Source organism: Lissotriton helveticus, chromosome 6 (genome assembly GCF_964261635.1).
Source record: "Lissotriton helveticus chromosome 6, aLisHel1.1, whole genome shotgun sequence".
Classification (NCBI taxonomy): Eukaryota; Metazoa; Chordata; class Amphibia; order Caudata; family Salamandridae; genus Lissotriton; species Lissotriton helveticus.
The window spans coordinates 1,157,741,859-1,157,760,097 of NC_136067.1; the positions used below are offsets into that span (position 1 = coordinate 1,157,741,859).

The 18,239-nt window shown below is 48.7% G+C and overlaps 1 protein-coding gene across 4 annotated transcripts in view; it reads right to left on the reverse strand.

Annotated features, from left to right (window-relative positions):
- VIT (vitrin) overlaps window positions 1-18,239 on the reverse strand; it is a 1,808,828-nt gene that overhangs the window by 355,203 nt on the left and 1,435,386 nt on the right. The window lies entirely within an intron of this gene.

An 18,239-nucleotide genomic window follows, 5' to 3' on the forward strand; every position in this document is an offset into this window, starting at 1 on the left:
AAAATTGGATTCTTTAGAAAAATCTATATCTAAAACTGCTTGTTTAGAAAATAATTCATATCTATGTGTAAACTGTCAGGTAAATTTTATGACGTAATTTGGATGTGGAAAAAGGTTTAGTAAATGGAGCAATGGGTAAAGTTGTTTGAATTTTTGAAAATCAAATTTGATCAATTTGAAGAAGTAAAACAAATTGGTGTGTCGGTTCGTTTTTTGCTCGTTAAATATTTGTAAGTTCGTAGAAAAGTTTCCTCTTTCTCTGGCATATTCGGTGACTATTCATAAGTCTCAAGGTTCAAGTGTAGACAGCGCGTTGGTAAACATAGGAAGTACAGTATTTAAAGAGGGTATGGCATATGTTGCTTTGTCCAGAGTCAGAACTTTATCGGGATTGTATTTGATTGATTTTGATGAGAGAAAGATTAGTGCAGATGCAAATTGTGTAAGAGAGTATAATCGATTAAAAAGATTGTATGCTCCCAATTTAGGTGAATATCCTGTATATGAAAAGCCTGTAGTAGGTCAAAAAAGAAGATATGAGAATATCTGTGGTGAAGTTAAAGAGAAGAAAAAAATCAAAGTAATGTTGAGATTCCAAGCAAAAAGAAAAAGGCCACTATTGAAGAGATTGTTGGATATCAGTTAAAAAATAGTTCATGTATCAACTGCTATGCTAATGTAGTGGTAAATGTTGTATTGTTTTAGAAAGTCTGCAACAGCAAATTACAAAGAATCGAGAAAAAAGCTTTTGTTCCTTGTTGCATTGTATTTATGAAAAATTGAGAACCGATAAAAGTAAAATGCAAAGTGTTTCTGATATTCTGAATCTTCTGGATATATGTTCTGGTTCTACACAATTAACACAGAATGTCCAACAAGATGCTCAGGAATTTCTAATGTATATGCTTGCAGCATTGGAAAAGGAAGGAATACAAATTGAAAATCTTTTTGGCCTTCATTATAAATGGGAACATGAATGTGAAAATTGTACGTTTACTTCTACCACTAACATAGACACTGAAAGATTCACATATTTGACAATACCAGACTGTAAAAGAGTGTCTTTCAACAAGCTAGTTAAAACAGCAAATCAAAACATGGAGTGTAGCCAATGCAAATCAGAAATGTTATCAACATTATTTAAACAAAGATTTGGACAATATGTAATTTTAATAATACAACGTTGTACAGCTGATGGAAGAAAATGAAAAACTTTAATTAAACATTTTGTAGCAAGTCAACTATCAATATCAGGAAGATCGTTTGTAGCAGTAGCAATTATTTTCCACGATGGTCCTTCTACAACATCTGGATATTACACTGTCTATTTAAAATGCAGTAAAGGAGGGACATATTGTAATAATGCTCATTAGGTTTTTATACATTGTTTGCCTTACAAATTACCAAATTCCTACCGAACATTTTTAAAGCCAAAGTTCTAAGAACATAATTCGGTCTATTGGGAATATGTTAAAATATATTAATACGATTACTATTGGACAATTTCAGTATAAAGGATTTCAGGAATATCATTTAGCCTAGAGGAAAGATATGTATATCAATTAAGCACTTTTTCTTGGATATTCTGACAGCATATATTTTAAAGAACATCATTTAGAGTATATGGAAATTATAAAGAATTGTGGATTGATTTATTGCTTTGGTTCTTTCAAATTGTAGTAACAAAATTCTCTTAGAAAGAAGCATTTTATATATGTGTGATTTGTATTATATGGTATGTTGTTGAGGATGTTGTTTTTATGGAATGTGCAGAGTTGACTATATTTAAAATATTTTTGACACAGATTTGGTTTTCTTTTTGCTGCTGTTATGTGATGAGTACCGTAACAAAACTGGGTCTGGGCTCACGGGCAATAAGGACAAGCCTCAATAATGAACAAAAACCAAAACGAGCACCACTATTGCCAACTATTTGTATAAGGGTCTGTGCTGACCACTCGACCTACTGAATTAAACAGTAACTCTCAGGACACTTGTTTGTCCGGAAGGAATCCAATGATTTTAATCAATTCGTTTTATCAAAACACATCTAAATGGGTGATATTTCACATCAATTGAGAAACAATGCTTATTTTACTTCACACTTGACATACAAAAAAATGATTCACTCACTCAATTATTCACATTCAAACACTCTCAAACACTAGTACCAACAATACAACACAAAGGAAATATGTATATTTTACATCAGTTCATAAACACAATATTTACAATTCAGTTCTTTACACAAAAAACAAAGCATTGGAAAACACTGATGAGTAACATTGAAAACACTATTTATAGTGAAATTCAATGTATTCTGAGAACAGCAAAAAAGGCAAACTAAATATTTTATATTATGCTTAAATTATGTTGTGTTTATAACATTATAATAATATACATTATAAATGTATTTTTTCTTCTCTTTTACAGATCATAGATCTAAAGTTCAACATTTTTAAAAATTTGAATTATAAAAAACTGCAAAAAATGTTTAGAATATTTTTATATCCACTACTGTAAAGGTAAGATTAAGTAATCTAAACACTATCCATGTACTACTACATTCAGCTGTGCAGTATCTATATAAATCTCTAACCAGCTACTTAGTAAGTTACTACCCATGCAGCCTAGTAATCCTCCTGTCTGTCCCCTGTACTTTTCCAATCACCCATCCAGTACTATCTACTTATCCTATTACTCCACCAATAACTAAGCACTTATAAAATCACCTTGCAGTCTGTTTGCAGCACTGTAATCTTTCTAATTACTAGAGATGTACTTATGAAATGTCCTAGGTACTAAGAGAAGTATACATACAATATTTTACACACTATGCATGCAGACCTCTAACCACATACATACTATTGGTATGGTCTAGAATAAGTATGCGGATGTGTTACAAAGCCTCAGTGAGGACTTAACCGATCAAACGATCGCTAAGGGAAAAGAGGTAATTCTGATATGGGGAGGGGACCTTAACACAAGCATTTGTAATGTAAATGTTTGTGGAATGGGCAAAAATAACCAAGATGAAAATGGATTTACTAAGCATTTTGTTCATACGGGTAGAGGGGAGAAATTTAACAAAATTGTGGCAACGTTCGATCTTGGGTTTGTCAACATAATGTATTCTCCAACTGTCAATTTTGGCCCTACTTATATTGGACGGGGTTTTAGAACTGTGATTGATTTTATCATCATGCCAATACATTATGCCAACTTGGTGGAACATGTTATGATTCACCCAATTGGATTAAGTGATCACCTGCCCCTTTGTGTTGACATATTAGTACCTGGCAATAATACTAGTTCTACTATAGAGCGTTTGGTATGGGCTCAAGATTTAGTGTTGTCTCATCAAAATGGTTTCTCGATAAGATGGGGGTCAAAAGATCCTATGTTGACAAACAAAAATATAGTAACAAAGGCTTTAACACCAATTTTGACATGCCTAAATGAGGATACTCCTTATCTTGACGTACTAAATGCTTTCATGTAGATTTTACAAATTATCCAAAAGATCATGACTACCTCTAATAATAAGAAACAAATAAAGGGGAATGGATGGTTTGACAGTCAGTGCACTAAAACATACACTCTTCTTAAGGCTGCACTTATTAGTACACCAACTAGGGATGGCGAGGAAGTTGGAGCCTGTAGAAAGGCCTATAATCTAGCAAGAAAAAAACGTAAAAGGGAAATAAAAGAGCAGGCGTGGGCTAATTTGTATCAGGCCTCTCAGTGTAGAGATTCTTGTTTATTTTGGCAGGCTGTGAATGCCCCTTTTTTCACAAACAGAGAAAGCGCAAGGCTAGAAATTGCTTTTCCAAGGTCTATAGCAAGGAGATTAATGATGTTGTAAGCCATTCTGGGAATTGGGAGGCAGAAGCATGCAAACTGGCACAATCACCGATCGCCGATCGCAATTGAGATCGCCCTTGAGGAAGTATTATTGGCGATCAACCAAAGTAAAGGAAACAAGGCTCCAGGTCCCGATGGGATTCCAATTGATTTATTTAAGACAACCACTGATCTTTGGGCCCCACTTCTGACACGAGTTCTTGAGGCTTGTTGTTCAGAAGCATTTATAAAATCTTGGTCCAAATCAGTGACCGTACCCATCTACAAAAAAGGGGACCGTGAAAACCCTTCTAGTTACCGGCCAATATCGCTTTTGGATTCCTTAATGTAAGTGGCAGGAAGGGTGATACTAAATAAACTCCAAACTTGGGTTGAAGACAATAATATTTTAAGCCCGGTTCAATACGGGTTTAGGGAGGTGATGGGCACAGTAGAGCAGGTTTTAAACTTTACACTACTCCAAGGTATGGAGCACTTTAGAGGACATACGGGTTGAGCCAGCTATCGTGCAATTTCTAAGACCATTGTACTCAGGAGCCTCAGCTAAAGTGAGATATGGCCTCAAGGGAGAATGTACCAAATCATTCCGCGTAGAGGGGAGTTAGACAAGGCTGTGTCTTGGCCCCATTCCTCTTTTCCATATATACCAACGCTTTGGAGGAGGAATTGAGGGCCAATGTAATAGATTATCCAAGACATAACAACAAGCAGGTCGTCTCCCTTCTCTACGCGGATAACGCGGTTCTAATGACCAGAACTAAGGGGCCGACTAGGATGGCGGACGGAAAGCGTCCTGACCGCCCGTCCCGCCGGAATTGACCGTCCGACCGCACCGTGGGGAAACCGGCGGTGCAATTAGGATTCCCCTACAGCAAAACCCGACTGTGGCGGACGGATGTCACCAAAGACCGCCGACCGCGGACGGAAGCATAGAAAACCCATCTGGAGCAGAGGGATGCCACCAAAGACCGCCGACCGCGGACAGAACCATTGAAAAAAACGACCGCCGCGGACGGAGTGGCCGCGGTAACAGGCCCAACAACCGACAGTGCAGCGGAGTGACCGGCCGCACGATTAGGATAACACCGCCAGGGCAACGTAAAGATTCCCCCTTCACGACCGTCGCGGAAAATAACATCGACAAATGTAAGTAACAGCGGAAGGGCCAAAGCTAATCCCCCGCGGCGGTCAGACCGCAAAAAAAATGGCGGCTGCAAGGTACCATGCAATCCAGCAAATCAGGACCCAAACCTACCATGAACACACCCCTCCCCCAATAACCCACATCAAAAACACCCCCCCATGGTGGAACACCTGACAGGCAAGGGTCCACACCCACAACATACCTGACTGCAAGATACAACTGGGACACAGCCACAAAGAAGAAAATAAAAGGAGCCCCTCCCATCCCCACAATTCTTTGCATCACAGCACAACTGAGAGGAAGAGGCACACAGCAGAGCACAGTACCACATGCACCAATAGCCACACAACAACCTGCAGATCAACACAAACACCTCACCATCCACCACAACACCATCCCAACAAACCACACACCTGCACCCCCAACACCCTGCACAGCACACACCATGGCCCACAAGAAACAGCCTAAATTCACAGAGAGTGAGCTGAAAGTCATGGTGGATGAGATTATACGTGTAGAACCCAACCTGTTTGGAACCCTTGTACAACAGACCACACTGGCCAACAAAACCAGAATGTGGGAAAGGATAGTCACCAGAGTGAATGCATCAGGGACCGCGCCACGCAACAAAAGAGACATCCAGAGGCGGTGGCATGACCTCAAGGCAAAGGTGAAGTCAATCAGAGCCAAGAACCGCGAGCGGGCCGAGCGTACTGGCGCCGGCAGTCCCATCCACCCAATACCATACACTGAATGGGAGGAGAAGGTGCTTGGAATACTGCACCCGGACATCCTGGAAGGAATAGCTGAGGGAATGGAGGCTGGTAAGTACAACCTAATGACCACAATCACAATGCCAAGTACTGCCTCGCACAACTGCTAAGATACTCCGCCTAGGCCCCACACCATGCATGTTGAGCACACATACATCCAAATGTGTGAATGCCAGGGCCAAAATGCATCCACCATGACCACCCACACACGGAGCAACCACCATTTCCTAGGTCACATGTGGCTAAGCAGCCAGCACTACAACTCCCAACAGGCCCCCTTCACCCACAGCCCAGCAAGATGGAGTCCCTTCACCATGTGCTAGCAATGCAACCCCTCTCACCAAAGTAACAGGTAGGTAGCCATCTTCACAGGGAGGGCTGTACCTGGGTGAGGGGCCAGCACTACAACTCCCAACAGGCCCCCTTCACCCACAGCCCAGCAAGATGGAGTCCCTCCACCATGTGCTAGCAATGCAACCCCTCTCACCAAAGTAACAGGTAGGTAGCCATCTTCACAAGGAGGGCTGTACCTGGGTGAGGGGCCAGCACTACAACTCCCAATAGTCCCCCTTCACCTACAGCCCAGCAAGATGGAGTCCCTCTACCATGTGCTAGCAATGCAACCCCTCTCACCAAAGTAACAGGTAGGTAGCCATCTACACAGGGAGGGCTGTACCTGGTTGAGGGGCCAGCACTACAACTCCCAACAGGCCCCCTTCACCCACAGCCCAGCAAGATGGAGTCCCTACATCATGTGCTAGCAATGCAACCCTCTCACCAAAGTAACAGGTAGGTAGCCATCTTCACAGGGAGGACTGTACCTGGTTGAGGGGCCAGCACTACAACTCCCAACAGGCCCCCTTCACCCACAGCCCAGCAAGATGGAGTCCCTCCACCATGTGCTAGCAATGTAACCCCTCTCACCAAAGTAACAGGTAGGTAGCCATCTTGACAGGGAGGGCTGTACCTGGTTGAGGGGCCAGCACTACAACTCCCAACAGGCCCCCTTCACCCACAGCCCAGAAAGATGGAGTCCTTCCACCATGTGCTAGCAATGCAACCCCTCTCACCAAAGTAACAGGTAGGTAGCCAACTTCACAGGGAGGGCTGTACCTGGTTGAGGGGCCAGCACTACAACTCCCAACAGGCCCCCTTCTCTCACAGCCCAGCAAGATGGAGTCCCTCCACCATGTGCTAGCAATGCAACCCCTCTCACCAAAGTAACAGGTAGGTAGCCATCTTCACAGGGAGGGCTGTACCTGGTTGAGGGGCCAGCACTACAACTCCCAACAGGCCCCCTTCACCCACAGCCCAGCAAGATAAAGTCCCTCCACCATGTGCTAGCAATGCAACCCCTCTCACCAAAGTAACAGATAGGTAGCCATCTTCACAGGGAGGGCTGAACCTGGATGAGGGGCCAGCACAATATGACACCAAGCCAAGTGGCGTATGCCACCCTCACCCGTCATGATGCCCAGTACTGTGTACCACAACAATGTGATGAGTTTGTCAATCTTGTGCTGCATGACATGACATCCCAATTGTCACAACAACCAACATGTGCAGTACACATCAATGACTCTCTATCCTTTGTACAACAGGTGATCGTGAACTGGCAGCAGATGTCAGCAACCAGCAACACCAGGCACCCCCCTCAGACCATGGACTCTCTGGAGCAGATGACCTTGACGCCTCGGATGCTGTGTATGAAGCCAGTACACCAGTGTCGCCAGTGCCTTCACGGTCCCAGGACATTGATGTCACCACCACCTTGACCACAAAACAAACAGTGACCCCCGCCGTCGGGACCTGTACTGCCACTACCACCACCACCACCACCACTGCAACAAGCCTTCCCTGTGCCACCCTCCCAGACCCATTGGACAATGAAACACCCTCCATATCCCAGGAGAGCAGGGAGAGTATCCGGGCTAGGACCCAGGTGAGGCAACAGGTTCCGGACAGGAGGGCAGGCGGCCAGCAACACCCACCCAATTGTGGTGCCGAGGCTCTGGATGCCATCAACAGGGTTTTGGACATATATGAGCGTGCACAGGCACAGGCACGCCAAGACACACTAGAGTACCGGCAGCTGTTGAGGTCCATCGACAACAGGCTGGCACAACTGGTGGACATCATGGGGCAGCAAGCAGCGTCTCGGAGGGAGCAGCCTGCAGGCCATATACCACCTCCCCCTCCCCCAGTCACCTGCAGGTTGTCATTCCACAAACATCCCCATAGGCCACAGAGAGGGATGTGTCCCCCGAGCAAGCTGCCCCCACAGCAGTCCCCCCTCTGGCCAAAATACAGAGGGGACGTCCGAGGAAACAGCCAGGTGAAACCAGTGGCAAAGCACCAGCCAGCCACCAGACAAGGAGCCAGCGCTGACTTCACCATACCCTGAGCCTGTGATTCACTCTGCTGACTATCCTCCCTCCACACTGCCAGGCCATCACATAAATCTGTTTTACTGGGTTCCCACAACAATGTGGGTTTTACACGATGTTCTCATCCTCCATGACTTTCAACTTGCTTATCCCCCCCCATCTTGTAAATATGCACTCAACCAACACTGCCACCATTGTAAATAAACACCCTTGAAACACTCATGTCTGTGTGTACTCCATGTTTTAATCACAGTGATGTAAACGTTACCATGTCCAAGGAGCAATGCCTGTCTGTACTCTTGGTGAAAATGAAGCGGCTAGGGAGAACAAGAGAACAACATACACATGTTAGGAGACTGCATCACAGCCTTCACACCACACCGCATTTCACGGCTGTGCTATCTATCCACTCCACAATTTGCACCAGTCACATCATACCCATTCGTGAGCCGTGCATGACTACCATGGCCCACACACATTTGCAACCAGCACGGAGCCAACCACAGGCAGCAGTCATAACACACATCCAGACATCATCACCAACCACCCCTCCCGCACCATATCAACACTGTAAGTTGACACCCACCTTCAAGGGAAGTAGCATTCAATGAGCTGACGTCTCTGGTCCACACCTTCCTCCTCTCCACTATCATCATCACTGGACACGGGCGGGATAGCATGCAGAGCCCCTTGTTGGTCTACACGATCCAGGATCAATGTGATCCCCTTGCGCAGGGCCAGGTTGTGGAGCATGCAGCAAGCAACCACGATTTTGAAGACCTTTGCGGGTGAGTAAGGCAGGGCCCCTCCGGTCTTGTCCTGGCAGCGGAACCTTGACTTCAGCAGCCTGAATGTGCGCTCCACCACCCGAAGTGTCTTGCCATGTGCCAGATTATATCGCTGTTCGCCTGGGATAGTGGGATTCCGGACTGGGCTCAACAACCATGGGCGGTTCAGATATGCAGAGTCACCTATGGGAGAGGTGGACAGGCACATCCAACATTACCAGTGTTGTGGGGGTCAGCAGGGCACACATACAACACAGTGTTTGACACTTACAACTCACCAACAAGCCAGCCACGTTCCGGATGCATATTCGCCATCAGTCGGGGCACAATGCTGCTCCGCAGGATGTGGGAGTAATGTGCAGAGCCTGGAAATCTGGCACACACATGCGAGATGATCTGATTGGCCTGGCACACCACTTGGACGTTGATGGAGTGGTAATGCTTCCTATTACGATAAATGTGTTCACATGCCTGTGGTGGAACCAGACCAATATTTGTGCCATCAAAGGCACCCACCACATGTGGAATCCGACCCAGAGCATAGAAATCAGCCTTCACAGCTGGCAATTCCGCTGCCCCTGGAAAATGGATATATTCATCCTTAAACAGCATCATGGCTGCCAGGACATCACGCAGTACCACACTAAACATGGGTTGGGACATCCCCCCTGCTGTACCAATTGTGTGCTGGAAAGTGCCAGTAGCGAAGAAGTGAAGTGCCGCCATCACCTTGGCCGTTGGTGTGATTGCCCCGGGATATTCCCTGTGTGGCTGCAGGTGGGGCTCCAGTTGGGCAACCAGGATCTGCAATGTGGGACGGTCCAAGCGGAATCTGTGTATCACCTCGTCGTCCACAATGTCCTCCAGCACAGTGTATGGATGGTGCACATTCAGAGCCCTCCTAAGATGGTAGCACATGTCAATTGTAAACACAACACAGCTGTACCACATTTGTGATCATGACAGACACAACAATAACAATGACTGACATCACCAGTGATGTTACCACAGACTACATGTGGGTTGGTCCTGGCACACAACAATGGCACACCTGTAGACTTGTCACACATTGACATCCCCACAATGATGTCACAGCCATGTGTATGCACAAAGGCACGTTTCCACATGTAGCACAGACAGCCTTGACTGTGCAACATACACCTCATGTGTGGATCTGCATCCCCACAGGCCCCAATCTTTGTGCTGCACCATGCCAATACATAACAACACAGTCCATGAGGTCATGCACCTCTGACTAGACTTGCATAGGCTGGACAATGACACATGAGAGGGCAATCCATCAAGCATACATCACACTGCAACTAATTCATAGTGCATCCATCACATCAACCCATGTCGTTGCACAGACCATGCACAGGCTCACATGTAACACAATCTGCAGGTCCATGGTAACACTGAACTGTGTAAATGTTAACCAACAACCCATGTCACATGTGAGCCACCACACCACTACATTGTCACAGATGTGCACTGGCCTGGCATGTGCACTCAGCACTGGTCTGGGTGGGTAACTTGCTATGTTTGCACGGCCCTGTTGCATGATCATGGTGGCCAATGGACACCCTTGGACAGCGCCCTCGCCACAGGATGATGTGTTGGCAGGTACCATGTACCTGCTCAGCCACCCATGTCCCCTTGCCGACACGGAATGTGTGCCTGACCATGCAGTAATTGGCCTCGCGCTGGCAGTGCACGCCTGCCGCAAATACAAAACGTGCTTCCAGCCTCCATGAATGCGTTTCCCATTGGCTGTTAAATAGGGTGCCATGGCGGGGACACACCGGCAAGGTCATGCGTGCGCTGCCGCTAGGGTGCATCTTTCAAATGCATCCAGTTTCCGGCACCGCGATGGAGGTTCACGCATACCGCGGGGGCGGGGCAGGCTTTCCGCAACATTCAAATCTACATTGTGAAATGACAGTTGGTATGTCCCTCCATGCAGATGGCGGTACCCACCCCGGAGGTGACTCACCGCCCATGCCCATTCAGTTTAAGGGCCCGCCATGCAGATAGCGGTACCCACCATTGTTCCCCGGTGGTGACTCACCGCCCATGCCCATTCAGTCCAGGGGCCCGCCATGCAGATAGCGGTACCCACCGCCCCTAGACTGAATGGGCATGGGCGGTGAGTCACCGCCGGGGAACTGCGGTGGGTACCGCTATCTGCATGGTGGGCCCCTAGACTGAATGGCCATGGGCGGTGAGTCACCGCCGGGGAACGGTGGTGGGTACCGCTATGTGTCTTGATGTTACCGGGTCCGGGCGGTGGGTAACCGCCCATGGCCATCCATGCCACAGTAACATCAAGACACATAGCGGCACCCACCGCCGGGTCCGGGCGGTGAGTGCTGCTATGTGACTGAATGGGGGGGATACCAACTGCCATTGCTACTTGCACATTCAAATGTATCTGTTAGCCTGCCCCACCCCAGCGGAATGCGTGCTCCGCCATTGCGATGCCAGCAAGTGATGATTTTCAAATGATGCACCATCGCGGTAGCGCGCACATGCGGTTGGCGGTGTGTGACCGTGATGGTCCTTGCACATGCAGCCTATGGAAACAGGTACCGCGGGACGCCTAAGCGAATTTCAAAAATGCGGAAGCCGTGCACCGCCACAGCGGGGTCAGTCATTGGCTCATTTTGAATGAACACCAATTGCTGCAGACGTGTACCACTGATATCAGCTCAGGGCCCTATAAATGTGTGAGTCTGAGCACCACACATCCACTGCTTCCAGCCACTGCTGCCTGCACCCATCACCTCTACCTGCTGCTGCTGCCCACTCTACCAACTGCTGCTGTTGTGCCAGTGTCCTGGACCTTGCCATGCCAGGAGTTGGACAGATCCGGTCCCGTCCCTTCAGTGCAGAGGAGCTGGAGGTCCTTGTGGACGGTGTGCTCAGCCACTATGAACGGCTCTACGGTGCCCCAGGACAGGTGGTAAGTGCAGTGGGAGACATGTTGGTGTGCATGAGGTGGTCCCTGACTCCTGGGGTCTGCAATCTGGGCGGTGTTCTGTGGGAGGCAGTGTGGGTATGCCCCAGCAGGCCAGGCACGCTGTGATGTGTTCCTGGTTCTGTCACTGACTGATTGACCTCTATGCTGCGCAGTGTTATCTTTGAGGGGTCACAAACATGACATGTGTAGTCTTGTGGATGTGCTGGGTCACAACCGATTACAGCTATCTTGTGGGTATGTCCCTCACCTGCTTTGCATGATGGAGTGATGTCAGTCACATATGTTGTACTGTGCATGGCTGCTGACAGATACCTGTACCGTCTATCTGTGTGAACGACCAACTGTTCACTGACTTGCCCCCTCTTGTCTCCCATTATGGTAGGTCAAGCTGCACCATCGCAAGGCCGTGTGGAGGGCCATAGCACGTGATGTACGGGCAGTGGGGGTGTGCAACAGGCGACACACACACTGCCACAAGCGGTGGGACGACATCTCCAGGCTCAGCAAGAGTGTGGCGGAGATGACACTGGGGTTGATTGACCAATCAGGCCGGCTTGCACGATGTACCATGACCCCTCTAATGCTACGTATCTTAGCTGTGATACATCCTGACCTGTCCGCACGGTTACGAGGCGAGCAGCAGCAAACTAGCGGTGAGCACACTGAATGGGTTTGTGACTTGGGAGTGCATGCATGTATTGCTGGTCAGACACAGTAGTGACATCCATGGTGTGTATGGTGTGCTGCTATTGCATGTTGGTGGCATTAGTGGAGTGAGAGTCAGCATCCATGTCAGCCAGCTGGACATATCAGTTGCATTGTAGTGCAGGGGCCCAGGACATGCCATTCATGTCTGTGGTCCCATGGCATCACATGTGTGGTGGTCTGCATGCATTTGCCCTGTTTGTTTCATGTACATGTGTCATAATTCTTTGACATGAGGATGTCTGGGAGGGGTGGTTCATGTGCAGGATGGGTACGACATGTTGTCCAGCACTCAAGGAAGTTTGGATTTTGTAATTTGCAGTTAGTGAGTGTGGCACTTAGGTATACCTCTGATCTCTCTCTTTCAGCTTTGGACCAAGGCACTGACAGACAAACAACGGAGGGAGGTGGTGGCAATGCATCAGAATCAGAGACCACACAAACACAGACTGAGATGGAAGAGAGCAGCCCCGGAGAGGGGGACAGAACTGTCCCTGAGGACTCACATGTGGAGACATCATCGTCCTCATCTTCAGGCAGTGGTGGTGAGTCAGCACTGTTGGTAGACACATGGAGTGGACAATCTACACCTTCAATCGGTACACAGCACACTGGGCCCACACTGCCACCAACTGCAAAAAGTACTGCTCGTGCTCGCAAGAGTAAGGGGAGCAGAGTGGCCTTTGGTGCAGGCACCGCTGCCCCTGCCCCTGTGACACAAACTCCCCTTAGTGCTGAGGCGGTTGATCTGCTGCGACAGCTGTGTGTAGGGCAAACAAACATGATAAATGCATTCCTGGACCACGATAGGAAGTTGGGGCAGGTGGTAGCATTCATGGAGGGGATGCATGGTGATGTTGCTGGTCTCCACAGGACAGTACAGTCCTTATCCAACACAGGGTCTGCAGCCATTCAACAGTCACATGGACAAGGTTCTACTTCAGTTCCCCCATCCACACCACTTACTGTCTCAGGGGAGAGTGACACTTCTGAACATGCATCATTTTAAGGGTATTGCACTAGAAGCAGGCACAGGCAGCAAGGCAGGCAACGGAGGCCACATACACCATCCCCTGGGAAAGGGAAATCTTTCACAGAACACGACATCAGCTACCCCGGAGATGACACACAGGACCCTCAAGGGGTAATGGGGGCACAGATTCACGGGACACACAGGCATCCCCCTCAAAAGGTACTCACAAGGGCAAGGCACATCTCATGGACAAGGCACAGACTAAGGACAGGGCATTCGCAAAGGACAGGACACCACCCACAGACACGGCTCCTCCCAAGGACCAGGCCCCTACAAAGAACCAGGCCCCTACAAAGGACGGGGCACCTTACAAGGACAGGGCACCTCCCAAGGACAGGGCACCTCCCAAAGCCGGTGCACCTCCCAAGGCCGGTGCACCTCCCAAGGCCGGTGCACCTCCCAAGGACAGGGCACCTCCCAAGGACAGGGCACCTCCCAAGGACATGGCACTTTCAATGGACAGGGCACCTTCCAGGGGCAGAGCACCGCCCACGGATAAGGCACATTCCAAAGACAGGACACCTCCTAAGGCCAAGGCGTCTCCCACGGTCAAGGCACCTCCCAGGGCCAAGGCGTCTCCCATGGACAGGACATCCACTAAGGATAGACATCCATCACCCATGCGTCCCCTGAAGCTGGTGTTGGTGACGGAACGTAAAGCACATGTGTCAGAGGTGGAGGCCCCCCATATCTCTACTCCCATCCACACTCCAGTGAAGCAGAGGAAGGAGTATACTGTTGTTGCATCCCCCATTACACATGATGCAGAGGGCAGAAGGCAGGGCCAGAGCAAGCATCAAGCAGGTTCCAGCACGTCCCCAGAGAGCAGACCCCCACATGCACATGATCCACCTTTGATGGGTGATGTTTCAGATGAGCCCGCACCACTTACCAGTCCAGTCATGTCCAGGGTGCCCTTCCGAATCCCAAAGTTGTCAGCTGTGCCCTCTCCTGTTTCAGGTACTGCCACTGTGTGTGTCCTCCAATCTCATGTCTCTGATGCTGGCATGGTATTTGTTGGTCAGTGTCCAGGGACAGGTCCTGGCAGTGTGTCAGGGTCTATCGCTCATGTGTCAGTCACTAGAGCTGTGGCTGTTTCTCACACTCCTGTATCAGGTCCTGCCAGTGTGACTGGGTCTATCGCTCATGTGTCAGTCACTAGAGCTGTGGCTGTTTCTCAAACTCCTGTATCAGGTCCTGGCAGTGTGTCTGGGTCTATCGCTCATGTGTCAGTCACTGGAGCTGTGGCTGTTTCTTACACTCCTGTATCAGGTCCTGCCACTGTGTCCGAAGCTATGAGGTCCCACAGTCCACCTGATTCTGTGCTGTGAGGTGCAGTTCCCATCACTCAAATCTCATTGTACTTGATGTCTGGACTGTTCATTGTAACCACCCTTGCAATATTCTTGTCCATGGGACTGCCCGTATGACACACGTCCTTGTGCTGCCTCAGATGTACCTGCTCTGTTCTGGCCACTGGCCCTGTTAGTAATGTGATGCAATGTGCCACTGACTTGTGCTGCCTCAGATGTACCTTCTCTGTAATGGCCACTGGCCCTTTTAGTAATGTGATGCAATGTGCCACTGACGTGCTGCCTCAGATGTACCTGCTCTGTTCTGGCCACTGGCCCTGTTAGAGTTATGATGCAATGTGCCCCTCTCATGTGCTACCTCAGATGTACCTGCTCTGTTCTGGCCACTGGCCCTGTTAGTAATGTGATGCAATGTGCCACTGACTTGTGCTGCCTCAGATGTACCTGCTCTCTTCTGGCGAATGGCCCTGTTAGAGTTATGATGCAATGTGCCCCTCTCATGTGCTGCCTCAGATGTACCTGCTCTGTTCTGGCCACTGGCCCTGTTAGTAATGTGATGCAATGTGCCACTGACTTGTGCTGCCTCAGATGCACCTGCTCTGTTCGTCCACTGGCCCTGTTAGTAATGTGATGCAATGTGCCACTGACTTGTGCTGCGTCAGATGTACCTGCTCTGTTCTGGCCACTGGCCCTGTTTGAGTTATGATGCACTTTGCCCCTCTCATGTGCTGCCTCAGATGTACCTGCTCTGTTGTGAACACTGCCCTGTTGCTGTTCTGCTGCTGCATTGAGCCCTCTCATGTGCTGCCTCAGATGGACCTGGTCTGTTCTGTACCATGGACTGTTGATGCACTTTGCCCCTCTCATGTGCTGCCTCAGATGGACCTGGTCTGTTCTGTATCATGGACTGTTGATGCACTTTGCCCCTCTCATGTGCTGCCTCAGATGGACCTGCTCTGTTCTGTACCATGGACTGTTGATGCACTTTGCCCCTCTCATGTGCTGCCTCAGATGGACCTGCTCTGTTCTGTACCATGGACTGTTGATGCACTTTGCCCCTCTCATGTGCTGCCTCAGATGGACCTGCTCTGTTCTGCACCATGGACTGTTGATGCACTTTGCCCCTCTCATATGCTGCCTCAGATGGACCTGCTCTGTTATGAACACTGACCTGTTGCTGTTCTGATGCTGCATTGTGCCCTCATGTGCTGCCTCAGATGGACCTACTCTGTTGTGAACACTGCCCTGTTGCTGTTCTGATGCTGCATTGTGCCCTCTCATGTGCTGCCTCAGATGTACCTGCTCTGTTCTGGCCAGTGGCTCTGTGGTAACTGTGCTGCTTCTTGCCCCTTGGTTGTGCAGCTTCTCATGGACATGCTCTGCACTCTCTCATTGCCCTGCCTGGAACTGTGCTGCTTCTTGCCCCTTGGTTGTGCAGCTTCTCATGGACATGCTCTGCACTCTCTCATTGCCCTGCCTGGAACTGTGCTGCTTCTTGCCCCTTGGTTGTGCATCTTCTCATGGACATGCTCTGCACTCTCTCATTGCCCTGCCTGGAACTGTGCTGCTTCTTGCCCCTTGGTTGTGCAGCGTCTCATGGACATGCTCTGCAATGTGTACTGGCCACTGGGCTGGCTCCTGGGTACATCAGAGTGCTATCTTTGTGATGTTTAATAAAGTCAGTTACTCATGTTGTGTACTTTGTCAGTGTCTGTGCTTGTTGTTTACTTGCATTGTGGACTTCTTGTGTTTACAACATGCCCTGTCTACCACGGAGTAGTTCACACTGGTGATGCACCTGACAACAAGTGAGGCGAGTTTTGATCGTGCCCCCTGCACCGCTCAATATTCATATATTACTGATCCGGCCCAGCAAGAGTAAAGGAGTGACACCTCTGCCATTGATGGGAGGGTGGCAATGAACGCACATTTACTTACAGGAAGGCCTCTCAGGCACCCACTGTGCAGCTGGCGGTCATTTACAAATGAAGGGACCGCCCAAATCGGTCCACCGCGGCTGCCCAAAAAAGCAGCCCTCAGCTGGGACTGGACACCGGCCCCTCGGGCAGTGCCCTAGTGCCCTCGTTGCTAATCCGACACTGCTGGTGTGAACAGGTAACAGTGTTCATGTATGCTGTGGCGTGGTATGTGTGTATTGCATGCTTGCGTACCTGTGGCGGCGTCCACGACGGTGCATGACTTGCTGGATGTGAAGTACAAACAGGGCGTGTAGGGCTGGGTCCATGGTGGTTGGGTCCGTGCGGTGGGTCTCGAGGCACTGCTTTCCCTCTCCGTTGTGGTGCTTTCGTCGTCTATGAGATGGTGGTGTTTCCGCTGCAGTGTTCTGGTTTGTTTGCGACTACTTAATATTGCGGATGGTCGGGACGTCATTCCGCACGGCGGTGAGGCTGGATTGGCTCCGTCCGACGTGGTGTCTGGTGTGTTTCCGCGGCGGATCACGTTTTTCAGCGGTGGACGGTAAATGTGCCAAGTTCCCCTTCCTAATATGGCGGACGGAAGGCCCGCTGCTGGCGGACGGTGAGGTGCATTTTCCGCCGCCTCCAGCACAGCGGTCATGCATCCGTCCGCCATCCTAATGGACCCCAATGATAGGTATTCAGAGAGCACTTTCCACATCCACTGAGTTTATGGCCAGTAGGGGCCTAAACCTCAATGCTAAAAAAAAATGTGTGATGCTGTGCAGGAAAGGACAAAATAAGGCCAAGAACCTAGCAGTGTCTGATGTTAATATTGAATATACTAAAACCATTTCATATCTAGGTGTACTCCTTGAGGGAGCAGGCTCCTGGGGTCCAGCAGTTAGGAGTAGGACCCTTTTATTTAGAAGATCGACTGCGGCATTAATGAATTTTGCACAAAAATTAGGAAAAAGACCATCTGAGATCCTAGTAAAAATATACATAGCAAAGTGCAGGAGCATAGCAAAGTACGGGGCGGGTATTTGGGGTTTTTGTAACATGGCATCGATTCAAACTGTTGAAAAACATTTTTTAAGATATATTCTTGCGGTTCCACAGAGTACATCTGTTTTTAATTGCCATGCAGAATTGGGCATTGAGTTCATTACAGATCTTATTAAATTGCAACCAATTTTATTATGGCATATAGTTTGGTCTACACCTACATTGGGATTAAATGGAGAAATATATTAGGGATGTAATGGTTTTGGATGAGGCAAGAAACATTCCATGGCTAAATTATGTTAGAAAGTTGTTTAACAATCTAAATAGT